Source organism: Lepisosteus platostomus, chromosome 5 (genome assembly GCF_059453375.1).
Source record: "Lepisosteus platostomus isolate fLepPlt1 chromosome 5, fLepPlt1.hap1, whole genome shotgun sequence".
NCBI lineage: Eukaryota > Metazoa > Chordata > Actinopteri > Semionotiformes > Lepisosteidae > Lepisosteus > Lepisosteus platostomus.
The window spans coordinates 19,926,807-19,952,205 of record NC_142615.1 but is presented as its reverse complement, the minus strand read 5'-3'; the positions used below and the strand labels follow the sequence as shown (position 1 = coordinate 19,952,205).

The window sequence follows — 25,399 nt, the reverse complement described above, 5'->3', positions numbered from 1 at the left end:
TCCTTTGGGTGGGAGTGCTCCTGGAAGCAAATCTATTGCACAGTCATAGGTGCGGTGAGGGGGGAGCGATAGAGCTTTCTGTTTGTCAAAGGCTTGCTTCAAATGTGCATATTGGGGGGGAATAATAGAGTGTTCTTCCAAGAGGTTTACTGAAGCAGCAACCTTGAGTGGAGGACGACAACAGTTATCACGACAGGCATGGCTCCAGGCAATGATCTCATTCTTGGCCCAGGAGATGTGGGGATCATGCTTTTTGAGCCAGGGAAGGCCCAGGATCACAGGGTAAGCAGGGGAGTCCAGGAGAAGGAGTGAAATGTCCTCCACGTGAGTGGCACCAACAGTAAGGGATAGGGGAATGGTCTGCCAGGAAATACGTCCAGGAGCGATCGGTGACCCATCCAACGTTTGAATGCAGATAGGGGGTGAAAGCGGAGCAAGAGGAATATCCCACTTCTTAGCAAAAGAGGCATCCATAAAATTCCCAGCTGCCCCTGAATCCACCAAAACCGAAAGGGGAAGGTGCGTGTCCATCCAGGAAATCTCAGCTGGGAATAAAGGCCCTGAAGAGGATTGTGAAAAAACAGCACTACTGACACTAACAGTAGGCAGTGGGGGAGCTCGAGGTGGATGTGGGGGTCTCAAAGGACAAGTAGCGAGCAGGTGACCCGACGCAGAGCAGTACAGACACAGCCCCTCCTGACGGCGCCTTTCCTTTTCCTCCAAGGACAGGGGTGCATGTGGCAGGGTGGGCGCCACGAGGGGAGGACCCATGGGGCGCACAGGTCTGCTTCCTGGGTGTCTCTCCGCTCTCCGCAGCCGAATGTGAGTGTCCAATTCAACTACCGCAGCGATAGCCGCCTCTAGAGACCAGGTTGGTAAGGACATGAGCACCAGGTGGTCCTTTAGATCCTCCGAGAGACCCTTAGCGAAGAGGCAAACCAAAGCTTCCGGGTTCCAGGCAGACTCCGTGGCGAGAGCTTGGAATTCAGCCACATAATCTTGCAGTGGTCTGTCGCCCTGGTGAAGAGAGGAAAGCCGAAGGCAAGTCAAATCCGGGTTGCTTTGAGAAAAACGCGCCTGGAGACGGTCAGCAAAAAGCTGAAAGTCAGAGAACAGCTGATCTCCTCTAGCAAGCAATACTGCAGCCCAATCCAATGCTTTGCCTGTGAGCAAGGAAAGTGCGAATCCGATCCTCTGTCGAGAAGTAGAAAAACGCTCAGGCTGCAGCTGAAAAGCCAGGGAGCACTGGGCAATAAAGCCCCTGCAGCCTGCAGGATTGCCGTCATACTTCTCCGGGAGTACAAATGGTAAAGTTGAGGGAGTGGTGGGCGGGCAGGGAGGGTCTTCTTCTGCCGGGCAGCCAAAAAGTGCGACGGATGCGGCGCCGAGGGACACCTCCTTCACCAATGCAAGGTAAGCAAACCTTCGTTTGCGCAGGTGGTGGACAAAGGGAGAGAGGTGAGAACAAGAACCCGCACCTCCCCCGCAGAGAACCGACACTGCCGAGGCCACACCCCTAGCTGCACCAGTGCCACAAGATGGCCGCCAGGACGACGGACAAAATGGCTGACCGGAGGAAGGGCCCTAATAACTCCCAGCAAGAAGGGAAAGAGAAAGCGGGAGAAGAGATGCATGGCGGATCCACCTTCGGAAGGACAAAAGAAAAGAGTGGTAAGGGAGAACTTTCTTCCTCCGAGGCACAGGAACAACCGGAGGAGGCAGCCCAGGAAATGGAAACCCTCCCCACCGAGGCCCAAAGACGACAGGAAGTGACAGCCCAGGAAACAGAACCCCCCTCCCCCGAGTCCCACGGACAACAGGAGGAGGCAGCCCAGGAAGAGGTAACCCCCTCCCCCGAGGCCCAGGGACAACAGGAAGTGGCAGCCCAGGAAGTCGGATCCCCATCCCCTGAGGCCCAGGAACAACAGGAAGAGGCAGCCCAGGAAGTGGAGCCCAGATGTAGACTCCCAAGTTTTCCACTGTAAGCACAAAGAGAGGAGGTTCAACTTTCACTTGTTTAATCATGACTGTGAAACTTACCTTTCTAACAACTAACGTGAGAGGGCTAAGAGACCCGGTGAAAAGACGGGTAGTTTTTCATGGTCTGGCATCAAAGTCTTTCTCAGTTTGTTTCTTACAGGAGGTCCACCTGAAGGATGAAAGCGACAAGCTGACATTCACCAGGGAATGGACGAAGGGAGAATCATGCTGGAGCGTAGGAGGGGTCCACTCTTCCGGAGTGGGAATCCTCCTCGGAAACCCAGAGATGACGCTGGTTTCCTCCTTCTCGGTGGTGCAGGGCCGGATCCTGGTCGCAGACATCGACTGGAGGGGGCAGAAGTTGAGAGCAATTAACGTCTATGCTCCGACAGAACCCTCTATCCGGAAGGAAGTGTTTGCTGACCTGGCCAGCTGCTGCACCACCAACAGACAGGTGGTGCTTGGCGGGGACTTCAACGTCGACCGGGAGAAGGGGAGCGACGCTAGCTCGGCAGAGCTGGAGTCGCTACTCAAGCAGTTCTCCCTGGTAGACGGTTTCAGACGGTGCCGCCCTAACGACGTCAGAACGACATGAAAAAACTCCCGGGGAGTGTGCAGCCGCCTGGACTACATCTTTCTGCACACGACCTGCTCCCTGGAGTCGGCGACGGTGTCCCCGGAGTGGTATTCCAGCCACGAGCGCTTGACGGTGGTGGCTAACACCAACCTGCCGGCATTCGGTCGTGGGTACTGGAAGCTGAACCAGGAGATACTGGAGGAAGACGACTTCAAGGCACTGTTCCGTAAAGACTACGCGAGCTGGGTCGATCTGAGAGACGGCTACAGCTCCATGGTGGAATGGTGGGAGTCGGTGAAGGACAGGACCCGAACCCTGGCGCAGACGTACTGCAGACGGAAGGCGGCCAGGGAGAGGAAGGAAGCTGCACGACTCCAGAGACAACTAGAGGAGGAGTACAGCTCGGCTAACGGGGGAGGAGCCTTCAATTCAGCCCGGGCACGGGACCTGAAGGAGAGGCTCCGCAAACTCAATCAGGTCCGAGGAGCCCAGAAAAAGAGGGTGATCCACGGCCTGAGACGAGGAGATGGAGAGGAAGTGCTGGACGAGAGCGACAAGGTAGAAGCGGCCACCGCTTTCTACACGGAGCGCTTTTCAGAAAAGCAGACAGAGGTGGAGGCAGGCGATGCTTTTCTGGAAGAGCTGAAGGCACGAGTACCGGAGGAGGTGAGGGAGGACTTGGAGGGTCCGATCGCGGCCGAGGAGCTGAAGGCGGCGCTCTTGTCCATGGAGAATGGCAAGGTGCCAGGGCCGGACGGACTCCCCAAGGAATTCTACACCTGCTTCTGGGACACCCTGGCGGCAGATCTGGTGGAAGTGGATCTTCCGCCGGGGGAAACTCTGAGACACCATGAGGGAGGGCATCATCTCCTCTTCAAGAGCCCTTAGCAGAGACGGTGAGACGGGACCCAGTCATCTACGGCCTGGAGATACCGGGAGGCGCGGGGGAAACCCTGAAGATCTCCCAGTACGCCGACGACACAACACAGTTCCTGAGGTCGGACAGGGGGTTGAGGAGGGCCCTGCAGGTCATGGAGCAATACTCCAGAGCCTCGGGGTCGAAACTCAACCGCCGAAAGAGAAAACTGAAGTTCTTCGGGCCCTGGAAGCACAGGACGACAGCGCCGGAGGGTCTCAAGCTCTGCACGGAGCCCCTCAAAATACTGGGGGTTTCCTTCCAGAGCCAGGACAACGAGACCAACAACTGGACCAAGAGGATCGCCAAGGTGAATGCGAAGCTGGGTCTGTGGAAAACGCGGTCGCTGTCCTACACAGGGAAAGTGATGGTGTTGAAAGCAGACATCCTGCCGGCTTTGGTTTACCTGGCGGTGGTGTACCCGCTGCCGGCCAGACTCAGACGAGCGCTGCAAGGGATTATCTTCGGCCTCGTCTGGGGCGGAAAGTACGAGTACATCACTCGAAAACCGGATGTGTCAGCCGGTCGAGGAAGGGGTTCGAGATGTCCCACATTTCCCCCTGAAACTCGACTGCATCTTCTACTGCAACCTCTGTCGGGCGCTGCAGGAGCCCATTGGCCACAAGTACCAGTACTTTGTCAGGCTGTGGCTCTCCGTCCCGATGAGGCACTTGGTCCAGTGGTCAAACACTGGGCCCAAGGCAGAGAGGCGACCGAAGTTCTACACCCACGCTGTCAAGTGGAGCAGGAGGTACGAGGCCACGAGACAGCCAGAGCTCTGCACCAACCACAGAGCCCTGTACAAAGAGGTGAGGGGGCATTTGGTCGCTGACGAAAGGCTGCAGGTTCCCAGACAAGTCTGGGAAAGGACACAGCCCAAAGAACTTGACAACCAACTGAAGGACCTCAACTGGATGGCTGTGCACAAGAGACTGGCTACCAGAGAGGTCCTCTACAGACACTCGCTAACCAGGAATCCGCATTGCCCCCGGAACATGTGTTTTGTCGAGGAGACTCAGGAGCACGTGTTCTGGAGCTGCCTCTTCGCCAAGGTGGTGTGGGGCAGAATGGACAACATTATGCAACTCCTGGGAAAGGATGCAGTGCTCAGTTACCAGTACATTCTGCTGGGGGCTGGCACCCACCAGACTGGACAAGGGGACACAGGACCTGTGGGGGCTGCTACTGTCCCTCACAAAACAAGGACTGTGGAAGGCGAGGAACACTCTCATCCGGCACAACATAAAGTGGGGGGCGAGGGAGCTGGAGGAGAGGATCCTGGCGGACCTCAGGAGGAGGACGAAGCACCACGTCGCCAAATGGGGTTTCCCCACGGCGAGGGAGCGCTGGAATGGACTTTGGGCCCTATACAGAGATTAAAGGACAATAGCAAGTGGTAGATTTGGAGGGACTCTCTTAATTGCGCAAATCCGCCCCCACTCGCAAAGATTGATAACGGACAATCAATCTCCGTTCCGCCATTGTTTTTTATTACATGGAGTGTTAATATGTGTGAGATGTTCCTTTTGAGATGTTTTTTTTGCAGAATAAAGTATATTTTGTATAACAAAAAACATCTTATGACAAGGTTTACAAGTTATCTGTTGAACTACATTCTCATAGGTGTGGTCACATTCCAGATCATTTGTTTACGTTTTTGTTTCTGGAGCAACTGTTAGATGAAATGTGCTAATATGTAACCTAACTCCAGTGTGAATAACTAGAAGAGGGGAGCAGCTCCATTCCATACCATGGGAGCTTTGAGATTGGCTGGGCCAGATCTCTCATTTGCATATCTGATTTGGAAATATAACACTAAACCCCTTCTTGCATGGATTTAACTTGCACCCAAGAGTCCCCTACTGTGTATTGCTACTTATTTTTTTATGATAAGTGGTGATTACCAGTTGACAGGTTTTATTTGTTGAATTATAAATGGTTTTGTATTATCATCCTGAATGGCCTGTACTCAAGGTTTGGTAGGGTATGTGTTTTCATTTCATTTACCAAATTGAATTTTTGCTCTTTTAGTATTTGTCTAGAAGGCTTTCTGAAGTCAGGAACCCCATTTATTTGGTGAAAAAGGATTCTGTATTAATATTAATATTTCTCATACAACATAAATAGGGTCTTTTATGAATAAAAAGATCTTGCACTTGGAAATCTTGAAAAAGCTGTGTGCTTCCATACACTCGAGCAGTTTTGATTCCTAATATTTGACCTTAGGTGCGGGAACGGGTCTTTTTTGCCATTTGATTTCCAATTGATCAGCACAGTATAGAAAATAGACCCATAAAGCAACCTCAGCAGTGACAAATGTCACTGGGTCACTTGGGTTTATACGTCGGGGTCCGGTAGTGAAGCTCCGCTCCTGTTTAGCCTCCGAAGCCTTACAGGGTGCGGCCCTGGCGCTTCAGCGCGTACACCACGTCCATGGTGGTGACGGTCTTCCTCTTGGCGTGCTTGGCGTGCTCGGTGTAGGTGACGTTCTCCAGGAACACCTTCAGCACCCCGCGGGTCTCCTCGTAGTTCAGCCTGGAGATCCGCTTCACTCCCCCACGGCGAGCCAGGCGGCGGATTGCGGGCTTGGTGATTCCCTGGATGTTGTCGCGGAGAACCTTACGGTGACGCTTAGCACCTCCTTTCCCGAGTCCCTTTCCGCCCTTGCCTCTTCCAGACATCTTCTAGTTATCAGCTGTGAACACGACACACACTGCTCATCTTTGATGTATAATAGACATCTTTCTTTGATGTCTATTATACATCAAAGAAAGTTTTTTATAGGTGTAGAAACTAGTAAATAAAGCCAATATTTTGTTTTAGAAATGTATTATTAAAATATACAATTATTCACACCTTAACAATATGTAGTTCAAATTATACATTATTTACAATATTGTATTCAAATGTCTAATCATTATAAAAAACACAACTAGTAAACTTCAGTTACAAATTCTAGTAACATGGCAATATATATATATATATTAATGACAAACACAAACTAATTACATGAACACGCTAATATTTAACTCAAAACCACATTTCGATTCAAATATAAATTTTTAAAATTTACAACTTCTTTATTTCCACGAAAATATTATTAATGTAGCACAAACGCTACTTTCTAATAAAGACCGAAAGAAACTGTTTGTTTTGTGTCTCATGGTGATCCTCCTCTCGAGACTAATGAAATGTTTAATATGATCCCTCGAGAAAAAAAAGGAATCAATTTCCGCCTGGAATGATTGATGCCCCATCAAACATTTTGTAATATCCCTGGAAGTTTATACAGTAGAATCCTGGTTCGTGGCTTAAATTCAAGTTAATGAGACTAAGGAAACGAGTTGGAAACTTGATGTCGAAGTGGGATTTAAATCACCCATTTCACATTTTACTTCATTGGGCAGTATGCGCCAGAGAGCAATGCCACAGCATCCCTTCGATAGCTCAGTTGGTAGAGTGGAGGACTGTAGTGGAGTCAACAGGGAATCCTTAGGTCGCTGGTTCGATTCCGGCTCGAAGGAAGGTGCTTTTCGTGTAATTTAATCAAAGAGTTAAAAAAGTGAATCTGTTTTATTCAGACATTGATCAAAAGCTCAATAATCGACTAAGCAAAGGCTCCTGTTCCGAATTCAGCCCACGTCTGATTGTCTTGTTTTGGCCAAGATCTGATCTTTGAATTAAGGGACTACACTGTCTGCTTTGTAATTCAAAAATACATACAAATGTCAAGTTTTTGTAGATATAAAGGTGTTCTCTGTTTTCAAAGGATAGTTACTTAATTGGCATAATGATTTGGTATTGATTTTGTATCCTTGTATTATAAAGTTTGTGCTTTCTGTGTTTTTATCGTATTGTGAACTTATTTTTTAAACAAATGCTTACAAAGGCAAAGACGGCACACATCTGTTTATACCAGCGGTGAATTGTACATTTTTATTAAGTACAAGCTACTGTGCACTTCTGGGAGTATAACAGGTTCGATATAAAGTGGCAAAAATATAAAAGGGGAAAATACCCCAGACTGCATGTAAAGCCCTCGTTGTGACTGTTTTAGATAAAATGGCGTACTATGCGCGAAATGTTGCAGAAACACAATCTGATATTTTGATACAGGTAGGCCAGCGCTTCCAAAGCATGCAGGTGTAGAACAGGACTTAATGCATTTTTATACAAAAATTTGTATTCTATATTCTGGTCGTTTGCAGATTAGAATGGCATATGTTTAGCAATAATATTATTTATGGTACCTGAAAGTTTCAGGTTGTTGCACAAAGCTAAGGTATGCGTATACGTGATCTGACAACTGGAATCAATTTCCTGTCGTTAAACTCTGTTTATTTTTAAGTTGAGGCCCAGGATCCAAATCTTCAGTTCTGATTTTTTAAAGTGATATCTTTCCTTCCTGTCGTGAAAGTCACACGATGTGAGCAATTGTTTTTTTTACGTTGCGATCCAAAGAGCCTCAGACGCACAGTCTAACAGTAACCAAACCAGAATGGATTCTGCTGGGAGCCGGGCTGAGCTCATTCTCACTCCCTGTGCTGAAAACAGAATTATTTCTTCCCCGAACATCGTCTACAGATCACTTGTGCGCTTTTAACCTTCTCGCAGCTACGGGCGAGACTGACGCTCATGATATGAAAGCACCCGCCGGAATACATTCTCTAACTTTCACAATCGCGACAGACTTCGCTTTTAAAAAAAAAAGTAGATATAGCCCTGAAAAAAGCATTAGCTTTATCAGTTTTTAAATTAATCTATTTTGAATCAAAGTTTGATTTTTTTTATTGCATTTTACATTATAATAATAATCATCATCATCATCATCATCATCATCATTGCTTACACTTATATAGCGCTGTTCTGGATACTCCACTCAATGCGCTTTACAGGTAATGGGGACTCCCTTCCACCACCACCATTCTCCTGAATGATCACAGGACCTCGGTTTTACATCTCAGCCGAAGGACGGCACCTGTTTACAGTTTAGTGTCCCCGTCATTGTACTGGGGTATCAGGACCCGCATGGACCGCAGGGTGTGCGCCCAGCGACAGAAACCAGATGTGTGTCGGGCTCGGCTGTGAGCAGGACAATGACGTCACGGGGACAAAGTAGAGGAAATCAAACCGGTTCTATAAAAGACCTGTGTCAGCTGTTGGTTTGCAGTCTGGACTCTAAATCCTCCGATCCGATTTTAAATCTCTCTAATACCTGAGCGGCTTCTTCCGAGTATTTATTCGTATACTTATTAGTAGTATGAAGGATGTGACAAATTTATGATTTCTTGGAACAAAATGGTTTTTATTTGCATTCGAAATGAAGCGGAATTTTAGCTTGACACACAAACCCTTTGTCTTTTTTAGATAGTGATTTTTAAACAGATATAAATGTAGAAAACGTGTTTTATTTTAGCACTACAATAGCAGGGTCAGTGGCGTAATGAATAACACGTCAGGACTTCCATCAGAAAATTATACTGTAGGTTGGACTGCCGTCTGGCTTGTTTCGTTTATACCACTTACATTCTTTTATATAAATGAACTCCACCTGAAAGCTATAGAACACACTTTAGGTAAGTTGTCTGCAGCCTCATGCGAATTTCGACAACTTACCCAAAACACTGTACTGTCTGGAGTTCAGCTCCAGCTCTGAACTCAATTGCAATGAAAAACCATGCGTAACAAAACTGGAGAACAGCTGAACTTGTGCTCAGTTCGGTGATGAGTGTTCAGAACTGTCCTTGTTGTAATTAGCACGAACTGCACAGGCTCTGAATCAGACCATGTCAATCAGTCTGATCAGTGTAGGACACGTTAATGTAGAATTATTAATAGGCTTATTAGTTAGTTAGTTCAGGTTTACCCACCTGAACTAATGTAGAATTATTACTTGGTCTGTCTCTTGTTTGTATATAAATGAATGTCTCTGACAACTTAATGTTAGTTTTACGATGTAGGTCAGACGTTGACATATGCACGAGTATACGAAATGTCTCACTCCTGATTCAACTCATGTTCTATAGGAGATTGGCGATTCCTCCTGTTTCTCGTACAACCATATCAGAACAGAAGACCGTGTCACCCAGCTGTGATTCAAGATCAACTCGCATCTTTATCCCTTTTTTGTTCGTGATCATTATTTTCTTTAGTTATGATCAATATTGAACTTTTTCTAAATGAAATGACAATAATCAAACATGCAGGCAGATTTTTGAAAAGTATTCGGAATTGACAGGGTGCCCCTTTGGAACAGTCGTCAGAAAATGTGAGAAAATGAAAGTTACTGTATGTAAGCTCTCACACAAAGCATTGAAGATTGGAATCTGAGTGTAAAAAAGCTACCCGTCTCCCAATGATAGGCAGGGATACACACCATGACTCGAATAGACTCAGCGAACTTTAACACCTATGATATTACGAGTGCTTTGCACGTGTCGAATTTCAAGAAGGAACTACTACAACAGTTGTGGATATAATTCATTACCACCGGCAAAGTCCAATACCGGCAACTTCTGAGAAAATAATGTTCACTCATGGAATTTGGTCTTTGAACGGCTGGCGGGAAAATTCATTTATACTCCTGTTGCACCCTCAGCTGAAACATGTTAAAATAACAACGCAGATTTGTTGGAGAACCTGACAAGAATTATTGGGTTAGCACTGTATGTATTCTGGTGTATTTACTTTAATTTTAATATAAATGTAAACATGCATGCTGTATAATCTATTGTAATTTTAAAATATGTTAGCTGAGGATGCGAGGGGGGCTATTATACCTTGTGAAACACGCAAGGAACTGTAAAAAAGGCTGGTATTTGAAAAAAAATGGCGATCACAAGAAAACCACAATTTATGTGGTATTATCATCAATATCCTTCAAAATCTATGTTCAAATGAAGGATTTAAAGAAACTATGAAAAAAGCAACAGTAATAGCAGAGGATTTTGATATTTGCTCTTCAAGTCAGTAGATCGACGTAGAGTTGCGCCCCTACAAACAGCACAAAGGATGAAACCCACCTCCTTCGTTATTGCTATGTTTGTGCCGGTGAAAGTAGCATTTGTGCTATTGAAAGCATCTCGGAAGATGAAGGTGCAGTCACTTCCACATGTCATGATATCATTAGATCCGACGACAAGAGCTGAAGCCCCCGGCATTTTCCAAGCCAAGAATGTGAGGAAGATGGGCATGGAGGAAGGTAGCGTGGCCGAGCAGTCTAAGGCACTGGATTTAGGCTCCAGTCTCTCTGGGGGCGTGGGTTCAAATCCCACCGCTGCCAAATGTTAGTGTTTTAAGACCTGCAATACGATCAGTAAAAGTGCTTTTTGTTAGGCTGCGGGAGGTGTTTAGAGATAGACTTTCTAAAAGACAGGCTTAACATCAAGGCAGAAAAAATATTTTGTTTTCTCAACAAAAATTCTCTTTGGCACGTTCAGCTTTATGTAGGGAACAACATCTGCCGAGATCACTTTTGAGGCAGTGCACATGATAGTGTACCGGCAAGTAAATTTAATATTGGCTGTGGTGGTGAGCTGCTTTTGTCTGTGAAACTTTTAATTCTTCACGCCGAATCGTTGGCAGGGGTAATAGCTTATCTTTGAACAGAGCGCTCCATCAGAAATACTTTGTTCGTGCTCAAAAGAGATCAGAGGATTAACTTGATGAATTCACATAGCATACCTTACAGGAAAGATTTAAAAGGGGAATTGATTGTGCTACCTGATGTTGTTCCTGTGGTTTCTTTGGATACAAAGGTGAATGTTCTTTGACGTTCTGCTAGAGTATCCACTGGGTGGGTTTTATCGATTAGCTCAGATAGGTCATCAGTGCTCCGTCTCCGGAAAATAATCAGCACTGTTTTTTCCTGTGCTGTCTTTTAAAACATATAAGATCACGAGTTTACAGATTTCTCCAAATAACAACTATACATTTTAACCCAGCGGTTAGCATTCCTTCAATCCAATAGTTTTACTCTAGGTTAAAAGCAGTGCAATATACAGAGAGATGATATTCAAATATTTCAACGTTCTGTTGGATTACCTGTATGGAGATATCGCTCAGAATTCCTAATATGATTTTGAGTTCAGTTTTGCTTTACTACTTTCAGAGTCTTATATTGACCTTGCTGAAGCAGAGAAGTGACATAATCACAAATAGTCTTATTAATATTTCAGTTAAATCTTTTTTCTGTAGTAACATCAGTTGATATTAATATTAGTCCTGATTTATAATTTTTTGTCATGGTTGATCTTAAATAATTTTGTAATTAGTTTCAGTTTTGAAAAATCATGCAGAGAAGCTACCAAAACTGGTATAGTTCATATAATGATTAATGCAATAGCAGCATTTTGGGTTGAAAACAAAAAGTATATCTTGGTATGAATCCTAACACTTCATAGGCAGCGTTCTAGGACTTCTCGCTTCAGATAAAGTTGTCAATACATCATAGATTTCTACTCAATCAATATCAGCAGTGTTATCACTACCGAACGCTAAATATAGATCCTGGCAATACTTCGTGAGATCTTTGTAAGAAAATCCCAAATACTACGGAAGGAATCAAATTTATATGTTTCTTTGGATCGAGAAGATGATCATTATGAGACTCAAAACATGCCTGTCTTTTCTTTTTTCGAGGACAAATGGATTATTGAGGTGTAAAGATGGGTTCAAAACCAAAATCACCTGCTATCGCTGCTGTTTCTTCAAATCCTTCAACTGATCATCGATATCGAGGAATAATATATAGTTTCTTCAAATCCTTCAACTGATCATCAACATAGAGAAATAATATTATACAATTGTGGTTTTCTGTTAATTGCCAATTTGACTGTAATTACATCTTCGTTTACAGATGTCTTGCATGTATCACAAGGTATAATAGTCGTCGTGCGTCCTCAGTTAAAATGTACGACAAAAGTACAACATTTATGGTTACATCCATATTAAAATGAAGGTAAATATACCAAGATATTAAAATACAATTGTACAGTCCTAACTTAATAATGCCTGTGAAGTTTTCCAACAAATCCGAACTGTAATTTTGAAATATTATAGGTGAGAATGAAAAGAGAGTACAAAGATCAAATTCAATGAGTGAAAATGCACCAGTAGTTCTCTAAACGGAGTTTCTTCCCTGAAATGTCTTGCTTGCGAAGCACCAAGCAGCCTTGAACGGATCGCGGAAATCAAATATACAGTACAAATGGATTCAGAGTGTGCTTTCCAACTTTTGTGCAACTATTACCTTTGATAGGGTGGAGTTGTCTTCACAATCTGGGTTAAATAAAAAGGAGTGACGTCAGTTTTATTAATGTGAGTAAGCTTTATTAATTTCCCTCATGGGATCAATAAAGTATCTACAGCAGTGGTTCTCAAACGTTTTGGACCAAGTACCACCCCTAATCCAACCAAAGCATCCAAGTACCACCTACAAGTCATCATCTCATAGGAACCCCAGAAATAAATATTATAATAATGAACTTTATTTGATATAGCGCCTTTAAAGGTGGCTTCTCAAAGTATTTTACAGAAAAAAAACATTAACAACAACTAATAAAAAAGCACCATTTCAGTGAGAGGGGTGAGCCTATTTAGTTGAGCAAAGGAGATGTGAATTAATTTTTCGAGCCTTGATACAATTCACAACAGAGTCTAACAGATATTAAATCGTCAGGCATTTTCTTGACGGCAAAGGTCTTGCGGTGGATGTTGTAATGCGTACATTAATTTCTGGAGCAACCTCTCTAATTCGTGCAACTGCACCGTTATGTCGGCTTGTCATTGCTCTAGCACTGTCTGTACAAACTCAGACGCATTTTATCAAGTCGAGGCCATTCTCTTCGAAAAATTCATTCAGAAGCTGAAATATGTGCTCTCCTGTAGTTCCTGTTGGTAGCGGTTTACAGAACAGAAAGTCTTCATGGGACATACCCTCAAACTCGTATCTAACGTAAACGAGCAAATTGGCCAAATCGACTACAGACTCATCTAATTGCAGTGAAAAACATCTGCTCATCTTAACGCGCTCTATCAGTGTACTTTTGATATAATCCTTCATTTCAATAATTCTTTGAATGACTGTGTCTTTCAGGGGGAGGGGGGCAGCAGGTCGAGCTGTTTAGCAGCTTTTTCTCCACACATAATACGTGTCAGCTCTTTTGCCAACGGTAAATAAGGTTCTTCAAAAATAGTGTAGCTTACCTGCTTTAGCAATCCGCAAGCTTGCATTTTTCCGCGTTTCTGTTTTTATTTCCGTATTTATTTAAAGTTTTTATTTCATGCGCATGGGAGCGAAACACAGAGACGCTTGGTGTATTTTTCTCCAATTAGAACAGTTCTTAAATATTTTTCTGTTATCACGCTTTCGTGTGCTCACAAGATTGCCTGCGTTCGTAGCACGTATTTCTATGCATTCCTGTGTTTACAATGTTGGCATTGTTCCAAAATCACGCACATTCTCCTTTCTCCCTATTTGCTGGAGATACAATAGCTTTTTTTAAATACAATTGGTCACTTGCATCCGTAGCACGCATTCCTATAGAGTGGTATAGAATTACAGAGTATCTCTTGTGTCCACTGAAGTATTAGCACGCACTGTATCGTAGTACGTAGGCTGCGTATTCGACACGTTTAAAAAACAAAATATGAAAACCCGTCCCGATTTTTCAGTGCACACTACACAGTTCCAGGGTCATTTGGCGTACCACCTGGTGGCACTCCACGTACCACTGCCGGTACGCGTACCACAGATTGAGAACCACTGATCTACAGTATCTATAAATCTCTTACACGTCATTTACAATGGCTTTTCAACTAATAGCCCGTGCAGGGATCAAACCCTAGCTGTTGGTACAGTACGAGTTGCGTAAGGCTCTGTAACGCGCAGATGAGAAACTAACCTCTGCTTCTTCATTATATACACAGTGAGCTATATATGCGAGCTTACTGCCTCCTACGGGCTCTGTATTTGATTGCGGTACAAGACCGGCCGTGGAGATAAAGTGAGACGGGTGTGTACATTAAAAGGCTCATAGTGTCCCTGGGAGGGCTCAAACCACCACCCTTTTGGTTAACAACCGAACCACAAAGACTCTTGTACAGCTTAACACTTCTCGGTCTCAGTGAAAGTGATACACTCCGTAAAATTTCCAGAGATTCATTTATTTTTAAAGGAAAATCACCAACAGCGGCCGAGATCTACTGGAGTTTTTTCATTCTATACTGCGATTTCTGAAGGGTACTCTGTGAAAATACAAGTTTTGACGAGAAGGGATGGACATATAAGGTCAAAAGGCTTTCGGAATTGAACCTTAAGGTGAAGACTGTGGGTTCAGTAGCAGCAGAACCTGATCAGTATCAATTGACTCCGATATACTTTGAAAATGAACTTGGGGATTTAGAGTCAGACGTGCTACCGTTGCACCATGGGGTACTTAATTAAAAAAAAATAGAAAAAAAATCAGTGTTCCTGGATCTGTAATTGAGAACAACACCTGCACAAGAGCTGCGCAGGAAGAATAAAATGTGGTCTGGGAAGAAGAGACTCTCTTCGGAGAGCTGCGCTCTTCACAGGAGATTTTTTTTTTTGTGAAGCTGATTTGTCTCCTTTGGGAAATTCAACAGCACTGACAACCGTGACTTCGTGGCGCAACGGTAGCGCGCCTGACTCCAGATCAGAAGGCTGCGTGTTCAAATCATGTCGAGGTCAGCTGTTACTTTTTCAGGTTCTGCTGGTCCTGAACACGGAATTCACCCCATGCAGTTGAGTTCTATCTGTACACCACACAGATAATCAAAACAAAATAGAGCAGTACAGGACACGCAGTGTGGAGCTCACACAGGCTTACAGTCTCCAGCATTGGAGTGGAGGGGAAAAAAGAACTTTGTTTTTTTTTTTTTAAGAGAAAAGGCACAGTTCACATCTGCTTAACATCACGTCCAACTTTAGAGACAGCTACATCAGATAATGGAATCCCGGAAGTTTCAGATAACTTTTTTTAATACAGGTTCAAGCAAACCTGAAAGTTAATGAGTTTCCGGACACTTTTGTTTTATTAAAAAGTGTCTGAAGCCTGAAACTGTAATTTGAAAACAAAACCCGCTATTGGACATTAGCAGGTGCTTTTTGTAACGATTTGCTATTTCATGCTGGAAAACAAAGGAAACAGACCCAACGTTTGCTTTCAGGTGCGGTTCATTACATAATATACATCTATTACTGAGGAGCTTGAATAAAATTTACACGAGCCAGGTAGAAGTCGAACCTACAATCTTATGATCCAAAATCAGACGCGTTGTTTATTAAACCGCTGGCATTTCACATGACCTGAATTCCCCCATAGTGTGCTCAGCGCCGCTACTAGTAATGCACCGCTCCGTCTAAAATTTCAAAGTGAGAAACATGTGTGTCATTTCGGGCAATCACAAAGGGCTTGATTTCGTTAAATGCATGTGTTCATTTCCTTTCTGGAAAACTTGTTTTTGATGAAATTCACACAGCTTGCGAAAAATGAAATTCAATTATTGGTTATCAGTGCAGAAGAAATATTACAGGCTGGCAAAATAAACGGGAAGAGATTTTTTTTTATCCGAAAACTTGTGATTCGAGAAATGACCTTACCAGTCAGTCTCTGTGGCGCAATCGGTTAGCGCGTTCGGCTGTTAACCGAAAGGTTGGTGGTTCGAGTCCACCCAGGGACTGGGTTCTTTTGCGATATAAACATTGTCTTCAGTCGATTGGATTTCTCAGCGAAACCTTAACCATTTTAATATTTGCAGGAAATGCGAGTGTTTAACACGTGTCAGGGTCACCGGGAAATGTCCAATAATGCCCAACATTGCAACTCCCCAGAAAATCATATTCACTCAAAACAAATTATCGTCGAATCTTCATTTATACTCCAGTTGAATCCTCTGCTGAAATATTTTAAAAATACAATGCAGGTTTGTTTGAGAACTTGACAAGCATTCTTACAATAGCACTGTGCAGTTGGATTTTGATATTTTGACATATTTACCTTAATTTTAAACATAAATACTATACAGTCTATTGTAATTTTAAAATATGTTGAGCTGAGGATACAAAAGGGTGAAAGGGAAAGGTCAGAGGGTATAGTAAAAACAAGGTTAGGATTGGTGGAGGTGGTAGGGGTGTTGATGGTTTTTCTCTTGTCATGGAAATATAACTATTAATTTTAAAGGATCACTTACTGACGTCAGACAGCTGCCAATTCTCCAGACGCGTCTCTGGAAGGATAAACAGTTTATCCTCCGAGGTTCGTCCAATTTGCTAAAATTGTCCGGGTCCGGATGGAGTTTCAGCAGCCGTTCGCGTTCAGGTTTGTGATCCCGGACGAGCCCCCAAATTGTCATGGAAATATAACTATCAAGGAAGCCACAAGAGAGAGTTCTCACCTGAGTAAGGTCTTTTATTTCAATATTGCAATATTGGGAGCCCTGCAAAGTGCAACCAGAGACTCAATTTGTTACAAGCAGTACAGGGTTTTTATAAGACGTTGCGCTGTAAAAAGTTCAGCACTTGGTCCCTTCTAAAACTTCCCCTTTCTCTAAGAGAAAACAGATTACATCATAGAGCGAGAGAAGAAAAACTAGATTTGTTATTCAAAGCTTATCAGTTACTTTCAGCTAATTCTAATGACCCAGACAGCATATATTGTTTTGGTACATTGTCTTCTAAACTAACCTAAACAGTGTACTTTGTTGACGAACTGTTTTCTAAAATTCTGCACGCACTGTAGCACAGCAGTTACATCCTTGAAATATATTATCTAAAAGCACCAATATATTTTTTCAAAGCTCTCTACATTTTTAAGAATCAATTTACTTATTAGATTTCCACTTCACCGGCATCATGCAAGCAAACTACATAAATATGAGAAAACACGCAAGATAGTTGTCACTCAGAGTGTCGAAGGGTCGATGTATACTGGGGCTCAGTTGAAATGCAACGTCAGGACTTTTCCGAATTATGTCACACAAAGAGAGCACAGCCCTTTCCGCCCTGCCGCGTGTGTCTCGGTAACTCGCTGTGATCGTATAGTGGTCAGTACTTTGCGTTGTGGCCGCAACAACCCCGGTTCGAATCCGGGTCACGGCAGAATAGGGGCGTCTGCTTTTACTACTCGCACGAATGAAGGCAAAAAAAAGCCAATCGATGTGAACGAACGGCACTTTACAGAGGAGTACTGCCTGACTGGATCGTTGATGAACGACAGAGGCCACTCCGACCTCTTCTCGGTTTTCTTCAATGACTTACTAAGGATCTTCTTCACATTCACCCATGCAGGGGAAGCCAGTTACACCAAAGCAAACGCAGGAAAGTGCAATTCAAGCAGAGACCAGGAGGGACTTGTTTACACCGAGAGTGGGCGGAGAATGGAACAATGCGCCCAGCCCTGTTGCTGGAGCCGATTCTTGATGAGCTCTTGGGCTCACTAAGAGGCTCCCGCTGGATGCTAATCTTTCTGTTGTTCTTGCAGGTCCTGCGCTGCTTTTGAGCCGACAGAGCTCGTCCTGGTCTGTCGGCACAGCCCAATTGCAAATGATCGGCTCCGCGTATAGAAGGAACGTGCGTTTGGTACAAGAGTGCACGAAGGCACCGGAAATACATTGGGAACAAATGACCGGTCGCTCAAGACCTCTGTGAAGTACAGGAGCGTGCGAAACAAGGATGTTTCCACCCGATCTCGAACCAGGGACCTTTCGCGTGTTAGGCGAATGTGATAGCCGCTACACTACGGAAACCTGCAGGGACCGCTGCTGGTGTCTCGCTTGCGTTTCGGGCTGAGAAAGGGACGCGTCACTTTAGGCAGGGGGCGCTGGAGAGAGGAACAAAGGGCGCGATGAAACAAAATGCCGAAACCCGGGATCGAACCAGGGACCTTTAGATCTTCAGTCTAACGCTCTCCCCACTGAGCTATTTCGGCGGTGCGCAAAGCCCACAGCCACCTGCTCCAGCCTTCCTGTGTTGTGGCATGAGCGCACCAAGAGTAGCGGGAGAGTGTTGCAGGAACGTCACTCAGAAGGAAAGCCACCCAGCTGCGCCCTCTGAGCTCTGTCCAGCGCATCTTCCTCGCATGGACTCCTGCCTGCGACGGGCAGGAAACAATTAGCAAGAACAGAACGACACCCCATGGGTGTCTCATGACCGCACCTTAGGTTGTGACACGTGCAGGTGTGAGGGGTTGCCGGGCTACTTTAGAGCAGAGCTTGGGCGGAGGGGGGGCGGGAAAGCAGACAAAGAGGTGACACCTCAAGGTCTGCACGATCACAGCTCTCCGCCGCCCCAGGCTTCCGCTCGATAAGCTACTGGACACACCCGCCCCTCCTCACACAGACCGTGGAAAAGCCCCCGAGTGGGAGGGCTCTCTCTTCCTCCCAGGAGCTCTTGGACACGACGCACAGACAGGGCGCGGGGAGCCGCCGCCTGCAAACACGGCTCCAGGCAGGACTCCACTCCACAGGAGCCGCAGAGCAGAGGAGATGGGGGCAGCTTAGCTCCTGTGCAGAGACCTGAGCTGTTGTTGCTGTGGATGCTGTCTTTTCTGCACTCGGGGTAGGAGTGAATGTTGAGTTGCCCTTAGAAATGAAGCAGAGCACTTCAACGGCACGGGTGTGTGTGTGTGCGCCCTGGTGATTCTGGGAGACAGATCGAACCTGGGCTAAGAGAGAGGGGGCTTAGCCCTCTTCCATTTGCTAGTTCAAAGTTGTACAACCCATCTGTATCTGCTAGGCGGCGCAGTCGTCGTGCACAAAGAACGCTTTGAAAAGCATCAAAGGCAAGTCATTCCGAGTTGGTCGTTTGTGTTTTCCGTTCAGACGCGAAATGCTGAAATGATCTCTCGGCTCCTCGGTTGTCATTTCTGCTCCGTAAAGGGATCACAGCACGCGTTGGCTTCCAGCATGCTGGGTCGGGACACGATGCCGGGGGTTGGAGAGAGCGATGTCTTCCTCGTTAGTATAGTGGCAAGTATCCCTGCCTGTCATGCGGGAGACTGGGGTTCGATTCCCAGACGGGGAGTAGCTTTTCTTTCACCTCCTTAGAGAAATGACTGCCTTTCACTTCTCTGTTTTCTTTCACAGCGTAGTGCACCTTTTCATTGCTCTCGCTGCGACATGCACTGTGCAGATCCCGCCACAATAAGAGGTGAGTGGGTCTGTTCGATGCACAAAGAACGCTTTGAGAAGCGTCAAAGGCAAGTCATTCCGAGTTGGTCCTTTGTGTTTTCCGTTCAGACGCGAAATGCCGAAATGATCTCTCGGCTCCTCGGTTGTCATTTCTGCTCCGTAAAGGAATCACAGCACGCGTCGGCTTCCAGTACGGTGGGTCGGGACACGATGCCGGGGGTCGGAGAGAGCGATGTCTTCCTCGTTAGTATAGGACCTGTCACCTGTCCCCACCTGTCACGCGGGAGACTGGGGTACATCAGGACGCGCATTGAAGTGAAAGCAGGATGCGCTGTGACATGCACTGTGCAGATCCCGCCACACTAAGAGGTGAGTGGGTCTGTTCGATAACAGCGCTAGGCGAATCCCCAATCCCCTTTTGTGCCTGGCGACAAAAGCTGTCTGTTTCCGCCCGGTTTCGAACCGGGGACCTTTCGCGTGTGAGGCGAACGTGATAACCACTACACTACGGAAACAGTGGTAAGATGTGCCCAGCGGCCCAGTGCTGAGCTTCGCCAATGCGATTCAGCTGCTTCCAGTGCCTTTATTGGAGTGCGCTGATGGACCGTGCTCTCTCTCCAGAGACCAGCACGCCTGTACCGCGGCAAAAATAGCTTGAAGTTCGAAAACGATTTTGGCATGCCTGTAGCGTTTCGCGAAATCTCTTAGAGTTACAAAAACACATGCTTTGTGTATAAAATACATTGTGAATGCTTTCTCAGCCTTCACTTTGTCATTTTTATGAAATTTTTTTGACCATGCTCAAATTTTCTCTTGTCCATATCTTTGCAATGGAAGCACAGAACGCCTTCAAACCAAATACATTTTAAAGACCACAACTTGTGGATATTTCCACAGCCTTTACACCAAACTATCAGTGAGCTAATCATCTCTTTTTAAACCTCCGGTTTTTCATCCATGCGTAATTACACACTAACTGCAACCCGGGGACCGCTGTGTGCACACGTTCACAACGCGAGAAATACTGTTCAATATGGCTTCGTGCGAGAAACCCATATATGACCATAGGAAGCAGAACAGCGCAGTCTCCATTTACCCAGACTATAAGCACGGGATTAAAGCTTTGTTTGATTTCTGAAACCCTTCCTTTACGTTCTATTTTCATTCAGGTGTGGGTCAACTATATTGACAATACTACTGACAGCAGGAAGTTTAAAATATTCTTTTCTCAGAAGCTTATTAAAAACAGCTCCCATGATGTTCAAACCGACTTTTTACACAGAACACTGACACTGCTTTGTGTTCTGAATCTCTTTTTCTCGTGCTTTTATTTAATGTGGCACAATGCACTGGTATAGGGGTATTCTGTTCACAAACCAATAGCATTTAAACCACAGCACCCACAATGCTGCAAGTAAGTGTTTTGCACACTAAGCAGGTCCTCTGACTTTTCCCAGCTTTGTTTTGGGTTGTGGAACCTTTATTTTTTATGATTTTTTGAAGATAACACTACAGGTAATACACTGGGATAGGTGGGTCGTCTTCATGGCTCAATAGCATTTCAAATACAACAGCCACACTGCTGAAACCAAGTGTTTTCCACACCAGACAGGCCGTCTAACCTCATACAACCTTGCTGTGGCTGTGGCCCCTTTCTTTATTTTTTTATGATGTTTTCAATATGGCACCATTAGACAGGCGGTACATGGGGTAGGGGGGTGCTATTCACGAGTCAATAGCTCTTCAAGCACAACAGCCACAGTGCTGCAACCAGGTGTTTTACACCAGACATTTCACCTAACCTTATACAACCTCACTTTGAGTTGTAGAACATTTCTTTAGTTTTTAATGATTTTTTGACTGTAATCAAGTGTTGTGCTCACTAGGCAGGCCTTCTGATCTTTCACAGTCATGCTTTGTTGTGTGAAACTTTAATTCTCTTTTTAGGATTTTTTGAACATGGCAACTTCCACCGAGATGTGTAGGGGGTGTGGGGGTGCTCTTCAATAGCTTTTTCATCTATACACACAAACAGATGTAACCAAGACACTCAGAACCTGTCACGCAGGGGCTGAATGCTGAGGATAGGGATCCAATGTGGTGCCCTTGGTAGGGTTGGCGCGAGACGCAGGCGTAGTCAGAGTAAACAAGCAGGGGTCCGAGTCCGGGAAGGTGTAGTACAGGTGTAGGCACAGAATCGACAGGCGAAGGCGTAGTCGAGGGACTGGCAGGGGTCAGAGTCTGGGAAGGCGTAGAAGTTGCGTTGGTGTGGATTCAGAAGGCAGAGGCGTAAACGAAGAGACAGTCTGGGGTCAGGATCCGAGAAAGCGTAAAATAGGCGAAGGTACAAAATCGAGTGGCTAAAGCGGTAGTCAGAAAAGCGGGGTCGAGGTCCAGGGGAGAAGTCATAGTAAGGCAAAGGCGTAGTTAGTAGGTAAGCTCCGGGAGAGAATCTCAATCGTGAGCAATGACCGGGGGACAGATGAGGGTTTAAGTAGAGGACTGATTGACGTGTGCACGTTTGGTACGGGGAGAGCTCAAGGGAATGCGGGAGCGCTTGCTTGCATGAGGGAGATTCGTGACAGAACCAACAGAATCAACCTGAACTCATAGAAAAACAAGAATGCCCCTGCGACACCTGCACCCCCCTCCTGGTATCAACACCCCCAAACCCATCCATTCCAGCTAACAAGTCTCAGAATGGGTGCAACCCTCCAACCTGCACCAAGAACTTCCAATCTCTGATGTTACTGTCTCTAATGTCGGACGTCATGTTCTGCGGATGTGCAGTGTGCCTTTTCTCTTGTCGTGCTCAAAGTGATTCGTTGCATACGCTCCTGACTGCATGTTCTATATTCCTCTGTTATTTCATTCAGATGACCTATGTGGTGTGATCACAAGGTTCAGCACCAGCAGAACCTGCAGACACATCAGCTGACCTCGACATGATTTGAACACGCAATCTTCTGAGCTGGAGTCAGACGCGCTACCGTTGCTCCACGAGGTCACTCGCCACAAGTGCTTTTAATTCCCCCAAAGAGAACAATCAGCATCCCTGAAAAAGATTTTTTTTCATTCTCTCCTGTGAGGAGCGCTGCTCTTCCAACGAGAGACTCTTCTTCCCAGACCACAGAATATTCTTTCCGCCCGGCTCTCTCACAGAGAGCAGACACACCGTCTCCACTGATGTGTTTACTACATCTATAGATCTGACCCCCTACAGCCCCGATATTCCTGGACAGGATATTTACCACCAGCCTCGTGAACGTCTCATCTTGACCTCTCCCAGGAGGAGCACAATTAACACAGAATCCTCTCTCCATTTAGCAAATAACAAAAAACACTGTTTACCTGTCAAGACAGAAAACCAGGCTGCTGCAGGTGAGGCTTAAACTCACAACCTCGGCATGAGTCCACTGAATATGTCATTTTACATGGCCTGAACCAGGAAAGAGATTGGAAGTCAAGAAGTTATGTTTTTTTTTTAATACTTGCCTACTCTTTTAATTTTTCGGTCAAATATTTTATTTGGGAGTACTTTCAATTGATGTTAATCCTTGTCCCGATGCACGATTCTGGGCCATGGTGCATCTTGAATAATGTTCTTATAGGCTTCAGTTTGGAAAAGTGCGCTCTTCAGAAGCTACAGAAACCGCTAATGGTTACATAACACAATGCAAAAGGAACGTTCGGGTTTGAAAAAGAATATTACTTGCTATGAATACAAACACTGTTACAGCAGGCGTGTTAGGGCTATTTTAGCTTAGATCATCAATTCATCTTACATTTCTTCTCCATCTATATCAACAGCGTCATCGCTACTGAGCGCTAAAGGCAGGTCCTAGCAATACAATCTTCTTTAGAAAACATTTTTAAAACTATTTCCACTACCATACATAAAGTAAAAGATTCCGATTGCACGCAACTAATAAATTATCTTTTCCAGGGGCGTTGTAGCTAGATGCAAATTACAATCGAAAATATCAGTATCAGCTTTAATATTTTCTTTTGGATCCACAGGACGATCAGCATGAGCCATCAAAGAGCCTGTAGTGGCAAGAAGTTTAAAAGCACACAAGTGATCTGTCTTTGGTCAAAGGAATTGCTGGAGCAGTAGGACACAGAGCAATATCTAGCAGCTGTAGACGATGTTCGGGGAAGAGATAATTCTGTTTTCAGCACAGGGAGTGAGAATGAGCTCAGTCCGGCTCCCAGCAGAATCCATTCTGGTTTGGTTACTATCAGACTGTGCGTCTGAGGCTCTTTGGATCGCAACGTGAAAAAAAAAGAACAAAAAACATTTGCTCACATCTTGTGATTTCCACGAGAGGAAGAGAAGATATCACTTTAAAAAAAATCAGAACTGAAGATTTGGATCCGGGACCTCATACTTGTCAAATGATTAAAATAATAATTATGAAAATATCAGGTTGTGTTTCTGCAACATATCGTGCACAGTATGCCATTTATTTCTAAAAATACAGTAGATTGTACTTAATAAAAATGTACAATTCACCGCTGGTATAAACAGATGTGTGCTGTGTTTGCCTTTGTAAGCATTTGTTTAAAAAATAAGTTCACAATACGATAAAAAACACAGAAAGCACAAACGTAATAATATAATGATACAAAATCAATACCAAATCATAAAGCCAATTAAGTACCTATCCTTTGAAAACAGTGACATTTGTATCTACTTTTGAATTACAAATCAGACAGCATAGTCCCTTAATTCAAAGATAAGATATTTGCCAAAACAAGACAACCAGATGTTAGCTGAATTCGGAACAAGAGCCTCTGCTTCATCGTTTATTGAGCTTTTGATCAACGTCTGAGTGAAAAAGATTCGCTATTTTAACTATTTAATTAAAGTTCACAAAAGCACCTTTCTTCGAGCTGTAGTCGAAACAGCGACTTAAGGATTCCTAACTGTTTCTAATACAGTCAGCCGCGCTACCAACTGAGCTATCGAAGGGATTTCAAGTGCTCCTCTCTGGCACATATTGCCCAATGTAGTGAAATATTCCGGGTACTTAAATTCCAGTTCGACATCAAGTTTCCAACTCGTTTCTTTAGTCTTGTTTACCTTGAATTTAAGCCACAAACCAGGATTCTACTGTATAATCTTCCGGGGATGTTACAAAATATTTGATGGGGCATCAATAATTACAGGCGGAAATTCACTCCTTTTTTTTCTCGAGGCATCATATTAAACATTTCATTTGGATCGAGAAGAGGATCACCATGAGAGACAGAACAAACTGTTTGATTCCGTCTTTATTGGGAGCTGTATCACAGCTAATGCATGTAAAGCCTTCAGTATGCGATAGTGAGAGCTCAGTTATGCCAGGGAGTGGGAGTGAAGAGAACTGAACTGAAATTTAGTAAATTCATATTTAAATAGAGTGTAAATCATCAAAGTGTTCTGTCACTTAAAACTTATTACAACACTACCAGGAGTGGGGATTAAACCCACGTGGACATTTGTCCATTGGATCTTAAGTCCAACGCCTTAACCACTCGGCCATCCTGGTCTATAGCAATAGGCTCTTCAGTTGTTTAACATTTAAATATGATTCAACAATTAAAAAAAATATAAACCACGAAACCTCTTAGAGTTGCGAGAATACTTCCTTTGTGTATAAAATACATTGTGAATGCTTTCTCAGCCTTTACTTTTTAGTTTTTATGACATTTTTTTGACCGAGCACGAATATTCTTTTGTCCATATCTTCACAATGGAAGCACAGAACGCCGTCAAACCAAATGCATTT

General features: G+C 44.7%; 9 non-coding genes and 1 pseudogene across 9 annotated transcripts; 6 read left to right on the top strand and 4 right to left on the bottom strand.

The window, feature by feature from the left end:
• Window positions 1-5,486: 5,486 nt before the first annotated feature.
• LOC148664601 (U7 small nuclear RNA) lies at window positions 5,487-5,542 on the top strand. The gene has a single exon (XR_015939036.1). It is a non-coding gene; the product is annotated as a U7 small nuclear RNA (small nuclear RNA).
• A 306-nt stretch (window positions 5,543-5,848) lies between these two features.
• LOC148664600 (histone H4-like) lies at window positions 5,849-6,154 on the bottom strand (annotated as a pseudogene).
• Window positions 6,155-6,909: 755 nt separating this feature from the next.
• Window positions 6,910-6,997, top strand: trnay-gua (transfer RNA tyrosine (anticodon GUA)). Its single transcript is given in 2 exon segments — window positions 6,910-6,946; window positions 6,962-6,997. It is a non-coding gene; the product is annotated as a tRNA-Tyr (tRNA).
• A 3,676-nt stretch (window positions 6,998-10,673) lies between these two features.
• trnal-uag (transfer RNA leucine (anticodon UAG)) lies at window positions 10,674-10,755 on the top strand. The gene has a single exon. It is a non-coding gene; the product is annotated as a tRNA-Leu (tRNA).
• Window positions 10,756-15,114: 4,359 nt separating this feature from the next.
• trnaw-cca (transfer RNA tryptophan (anticodon CCA)) lies at window positions 15,115-15,186 on the top strand. Its single transcript has one exon. It is a non-coding gene; the product is annotated as a tRNA-Trp (tRNA).
• A 918-nt stretch (window positions 15,187-16,104) lies between these two features.
• On the top strand, window positions 16,105-16,178 carry trnan-guu (transfer RNA asparagine (anticodon GUU)). The gene has a single exon. It is a non-coding gene; the product is annotated as a tRNA-Asn (tRNA).
• A 1,345-nt stretch (window positions 16,179-17,523) lies between these two features.
• trnah-gug (transfer RNA histidin (anticodon GUG)) lies at window positions 17,524-17,595 on the top strand. Its single transcript has one exon. It is a non-coding gene; the product is annotated as a tRNA-His (tRNA).
• A 756-nt stretch (window positions 17,596-18,351) lies between these two features.
• On the bottom strand, window positions 18,352-18,424 carry trnaf-gaa (transfer RNA phenylalanine (anticodon GAA)). Its single transcript has one exon. It is a non-coding gene; the product is annotated as a tRNA-Phe (tRNA).
• A 1,643-nt stretch (window positions 18,425-20,067) lies between these two features.
• Window positions 20,068-20,140, bottom strand: trnav-cac (transfer RNA valine (anticodon CAC)). Its single transcript has one exon. It is a non-coding gene; the product is annotated as a tRNA-Val (tRNA).
• A 4,936-nt stretch (window positions 20,141-25,076) lies between these two features.
• trnal-uaa (transfer RNA leucine (anticodon UAA)) lies at window positions 25,077-25,159 on the bottom strand. Its single transcript has one exon. It is a non-coding gene; the product is annotated as a tRNA-Leu (tRNA).
• Window positions 25,160-25,399: the final 240 nt, after the last annotated feature.